General features: G+C 43.7%; 1 long non-coding RNA gene across 3 annotated transcripts in view; it reads right to left on the reverse strand.

Moving 5' to 3' along the window:
* LOC307208830 overlaps window positions 1–1,407 on the reverse strand; it is a 44,227-nt gene extending 42,820 nt beyond the window's left edge. For all 3 annotated transcript variants that reach the window (XR_013835246.1, XR_013835247.1, XR_013835248.1), the window contains exons 1-2: window positions 1,106–1,407; window positions 663–719 (exon numbers count right to left, since the gene is read on the reverse strand). This is a non-coding gene — a long non-coding RNA (uncharacterized lncRNA). The remainder of the gene's footprint in view (window positions 1–662; window positions 720–1,105) is intronic.
* Window positions 1,408–6,000: the final 4,593 nt, after the last annotated feature.

Below are 6,000 nucleotides of genomic sequence, written 5' to 3' on the forward strand. Positions count from 1 at the left end.
TGAGTTTAAAGTTAAAAAAATGGATTTGTTTTTAATTTTCTTTTTTCTATTGTTCTATTTCTTTTGTTTTTTTGTACCTTGTATTTTTGTTTGAGAGTTTTTTCCTTGTTTTTTGTTTTACTGTGTATTTTTCTACTTATGACTTTGTAAAATCTTAATAAATATTCTTTAAAAAAAATAAAAAATAAAAGTGAATTAGGCAAATTTGTGGAGGGTAAGGCTATCGGTGGCTATTTGCCATGATAGCTATGTTCCAAGTCCACCATTGGAGGCAGTGCGCCTCTGAATACCATGCGCTGGGAACCACAGGTGGGGAGAGAACTGTTGCATTCAGGTCCTGCTTTCGGGCTTCCCATAGCATCTGGCTGGCCATTATGAGAACCAGAAGCTGGAGTAGATGGGCCATTGGCCTCAACCAGGAGACAGGCTTTTTTTAATAGAATTATAGAATCATAGAACTGTAGAGTTGGAAGGGACCCTGAGGATCATCTATTCCAACCCCCCACATTGCAGGAATATGCAGCTGCCCCATGCAGGGATCAAACCTGCAACCTTGCCTTTATCAGCACCACGCTCTAACCAACTGGGCTATGTTCTAATAATTTTGGTATGGCACTAGGGATAGTTTGGAAGCCGTATTTTTGGATTCAGTGCAAGCATACCTTGAACATTCTGCTACATTTTTGATTCATGGATCAGAAGCGTTGACTCCGGAGCACCTGCAAGAGAAATAATGCAGATGTTGACAAACTACGATAAGCTCGGAATTCTAGAATCTTATGCTACAAGACGTGGATCTCTTCTGGATATTGCATACCTGCTATTTTCCAAAATAAAATTTAAAAATGCACATTGAAATCTCCCAGATTGAGCTCTGGAGTGTGGGGAATCAGCTGAAGGCAATATTAAGACATTAACAGTGCACAGTGCCAGTTGCATAGTACCCATGCTGTCACCAACACCCTTTCCAGGCCAACCACCAGAGCTGTTTTGCAACTGCTCTCCCACCCCTAAAAAGGGCTGCTGCTGCTTTTTAAAAAAGGGACGTAAACATACAAGCAGCTCAGTATATATGATAATTATTGAAAGAAATTGGACAACCTACCTGGCACAAGACAAACAGGTGACTCAGCATCATCGATTGTACAACCATCCAGCAAACTGTTACATTGGAAGGAAGCCACAGGGAAGTCTCTTTAAATTTAACCTTTGTCTACAATGTAGCATTTCAGAAAGCAACATTAGCCGGATGCTGTTGAAGGGTTTTGTCGAAAACTATAGAGAGCTGGGTAAACAGAATCATCAGAGAGGAGAAAATTAGGCACAGCCTTGCTAAGAGACATAATATCTCTGGTCGTTTTCCCTTTATATTTCAGATGCAATTATGCAAGGCTGTTTTCAAGCTGCGAAACACGTTCAAGAGATGATAATATCACTTTGATAACTTCCCAAGTGTTTGCATTAACATGTCTCCAAATCCCGCCCCGGGGTTCCCTCTCATCTGAATTAGCCACACATTCTTTCCTTGACTCATCTTCTGTAATGAAAAATTGCGCCTTTTTTCAGAAAAAGGTCTCCACTAAACCTTGTGTTTAGTACATACAGGCGTCTCATTTATTTTTTTAGAAAACAAAAGTCTGCCCCTGCTAGTGCATACAGATAAGCCCTCTTCAGATATTCTTAAAATTTAGTTGGGGGAGGGCAGAGGAGCATCGAAGGAAGTTCCTGCCCATCCACCTCAGATTTGAAAAGTGGGTCTTAAGCACATTGAATTAATTCATTTAACCATTGCATTTATATCAAGGTTGTTGATGGAATCCTCTAAACAAAGACACTCCTACCTTCTGTTCCAGGAGTGCCAACACATACCTTGGTTTGTGTTTCCTTGGAATGAAAGTCACTGGACAAGGTGGTGCCTTTATACGGTATATACAGTGGTACCTCGGGTTACATACGCTTCAGGTTACATACGCTTCAGGTTACATACGCTTCAGGTTACAGACGCTTCAGGTTACAGACTCTGCTAACCCAGAAATAGTACCTCGGGTTAAGAACTTTGCTTCAGGATGAGAACAGAAATCGCGCAGCAGCAACGCGGCAGCAGCAGGAGGCCCCATTAGCTAAAGTGGTGCTTCAGTTTCAGGTTAAGAACCGACCTCGGGAATGAAGTTATTAACCCAAGGTACCACTGTATATAAGGATGGGGAAGTGGGCCAGACTGTTATCTTCCCCACACCTGCCAGGCCAAATTGGACAGGTAGGAGGAGGCCTCCACCTGTCTGTCACCTGACATCTCAATGACATCAAGGGATTTATTTATTTTTGTCCACAGGGGTCTTCAGAAGCACCTCTCCAAACACCATCAACCAGCTCATCGTGGGGGTGCCACTAGGGGCACATTGGAAGATGGCCGACAATAACATCTCTCTGACCCACACGAGGTAATTAAGAGGCTGTTTTGGAAGTATGCAGCCTCCCTGCCCCCCCAAGGGAATGGGGGGACTGCCCTTGCCTGCTGTGCCCATAAATCACCCCCGGATTCGAGGGGGTGAGGGCACTAGGCAGAATGCCCTTGTGTGGACTTCGGCTCTCCTGGACGCTGTCTCCGATTCGCACCACTAGCTGCAGCAACTTGAAAATAAACAATTAGGAAGAAGCAAACGCACATATTTCAAGTGAAGAATGGGGAGTAAAGACTGCTAATTGAAGGGACCTCTGTGAAAGAAGACGGGTCGGACAAACAGGAATATATCATGAGAAGACACATCAAGGCTCGGTATGTCGGCAGTGAGACTGGATGGGGGGGACTTTTCTTTCTTTCTTCTATGTGATTAACCAATAATCCCCCCTCACAAGTCAGAAATGCCGCTTAAATGACCTAAGCTGGATGATTTAAGACTGTGTGGAGATAAATTCTAACCAAAGCATGTTTTAAGGAGATCGAGGAAAGTACAAGAGCTTTGGGATGACGCAGTAAAAAACAGCGTCGCCATTTTGGCAAGTTCTGTCGAAAGATTTATGTCTGGGAGGAGGAATGGATTTGTTTTTATACTGTGGGCGAACCTCCTCAGAGGACTAAAGAAGGTGACAGATTTGCGAAGATTGATGATGGAAAGAGTGCTTTTATTTATGGAAGTGATGATATATGGAAACCATCTCGATATGGCTATTGGACGAATGGAAAAAATTCACACAGGATTACAACTTGTTTTTACCTGCTTAAGGAGATTATCAGAAGAGGTCACAAAGAAAAAGGAAAAATATATGAAAATAACAAGATGAGATGTGGGAAACAGCAAGATAGGACTGGATAGAATTATGAACATTATTTGGACAGATTTGTGGACATTAATGCAGCAGCAAGAAGATGATTGGATCCCCTTCGGAACTTGAAATATGGGTACCCCCAACAAAAATTTAAAATTCGACTTTGTAATTTGGAATTTATGTGATGTGATGTGATTTGATTTGATTTGATTGGTCGGTTAATAAAAATTATTTTTTAAAAAACAAAACAGCTCATCGTTGGCTTTCAGAAGCCCTGTCCAAAGCGATGTGCAGCATCTTATCCTGCGCCTTGAAAGGGGCTTCGCAAGCACTGATTGGTGGTTCCAGCAAAGCCCCTTTTGGCTGTACCTTCCCACATCTGGCATTATCGAGTATAAGGCAGGTGGGCATAGCTGGGCTGGAATGGCCTCATAGGCCAAATAGAGAGGCCTGTTAGGTCGAACTAAGCCCATGGACTAGTGGTGGCTCTCCAATTTCAGGCAAAGGACATTCTCATCCCATGCTCTCTGCCTTTCAGCTTCGGTCCTTCTGGCTCTGTGGGTTAAACCACAGAGCCTAGGGCTTGCCAATCAGAAGGTCGGCGGTTCGAATCCCCATGATGGGGTGAGCTCCCATTGCTCGGTCCCTGCTCCTGACAACCTAGCAGTTCGAAAGCACGTCAAAGTGCAAGTAGATAAATAGGTACCACTCCGGCGGGAAGGTAAACGGCGTTTCCGTGCGCTGCTCTGGTTCGTCAGAAGCGGCTTAGTCATGCTGGCCACATAACCCGGAAGCTGTACGCTGGCTCCCTTGGCTAATAAAGTGAGATGAGCGCCGCAACCCCAGAGTCAGCCAGGACTGGACCTAATGGTCATGGGTCCCTTTACCTTTACCTATGAAGACAGCTGAAATTGGAGAAGGTGCAGAGAGTCTTTCACCCAAAGGCCAAGAAGCAAAGCAAAAACCAAACTAGCCCAGCATGGATATTGATTTCGGTGCTAAGCGGCCAGCACCCAGGTAAGACTAGAAAACCAGCCTGTCTGTCCAAAAGTCTTAACTGTACACCTATCAGTCTGGACTACCATCCACCAATTATTCATTCCATTTTGCAATCTGTCCCAATAAATCCCACGTTTCTTTTGTGTCAGAAGATTCTTTCTTTCCCTCCCCCCTCCCGAGACTTGTTTAAAATACCCTGCCCTCTAACCCCGCTGCCCTTCCTCTTGTATGTTGAGAGGCGTAAAGAATTCGCCAGAGTGACTTTGACTAGATCCAGGGAAGGGAAACGAAGGAGGAACAGCTGGGTGGGGAGAGGGGGGAGGTGGGGGTCAGGTTGCATGTGTCTCATCAGGAAGAGCCCACAGGTCTGACCTGCAGGAATGAGGAGGACAGCTGACTGGTTGTGGTGAGAAGGGGGGAGAGAGCTATTTAAAGGGTCGAGAGACCATATTCCCCAAAAATGTTAAAATGAGGTGGGCTTGATGTACAGAGGAAGCAAAGCATGGTTTATATTTATGAAACAGTCCATATGTAAGAACATGTGAAGAGTTATCTGCGGGATCAGATGGAAGGTCCATTTTGTCCAACATGCAGCCAACTTGTGAACATTCAATGAAGCTGGATGTTGAGAGATTCACGGCAGGTAAAAGAAAGCCCTTCTTCACATCGTGCCTAGTTAAAGTATGGAACATGCTCCCACAGGAAACAACTTGGATGGATTTAAAATAGAATAATAAAGTCTTTTGTCCTGAACAGTGGCAAGAGAAATTGATGAACTATGCAGAACTGGCTAAACTGACATACAAACTGCGGGAGAGAAGGACAACTGTGATTTCAACGAAGAATGGGAACTTTTTACAAAATACTTTAAAAGACAACAGAATGAACTGGACTCTTTGGCAGGTTTCGAATAAACATACACAAATGTATTGATTGTTAACATAGTAGACAGATAATATAAAGATTTCTACAATTTTACAATATGCAGAGAATAATACGCGTGGAGAAATCAGCGAGAGGAGCTGAGGGAAGTCTCTGGGGGGGAGGGTTTGATGGGGAGGGGGGAAGGTGAAAAAATAATGAATCGGATATGTTTTGATACTTTGTTATGTTGAAATTGCTAATTAAAAATATTGAAAAATTATAATAAAATAGAATAGAATAATAAAGTCATAGATATGTAGAGTTGGAAGAAACCCTGAGAATCACCTCTCTGCAGTACAAGGAAGAGGCAGCTGTCCCATAGGGGGATCAAACCCACAACCTTGACATTATCAGCACCATGCTCTAACCAACTGCGCTATCCAGGCTGGCTCAGGACTGGAGAACTTCATGGAGGATAAGGCTGTCAGTGCCATGATGTCTATGCTCTGTGTCCACAGTCAGAAGCAGCCACACATCTGAATACCAGCTGTTGAAACCCAATGGGGCAGGTGGGGGCTCTTCTCCTCAGGTCTTGCTAGAGGGTTTCACACAGACATCTGGTTGGCCACTGCTTTAAATATATACTTTTATAAAATTGCATGTTATTACAATAATCCTGCCAATGTTCTTATCTGTTTACAATTTGTTTGTTTGTTTGTTTGCTTGCTTGCTTGCTTGCTTGCTTGTTTGTTCTTCAATCACCTCTTCAGTCACCTCTAACTTCAGTAGCTGCCAACCACAGGAAAGGTGTCCGAAGGCCCTTTACTGGTAAAAACAACAACAGGGGTTTCTACAGGCATGGTGACCTCA

This window comes from Podarcis cretensis (genome assembly GCF_951804945.1).
Source record: "Podarcis cretensis genome assembly, chromosome: 1".
In the NCBI taxonomy this organism is placed as follows: domain Eukaryota; kingdom Metazoa; phylum Chordata; class Lepidosauria; order Squamata; family Lacertidae; genus Podarcis; species Podarcis cretensis.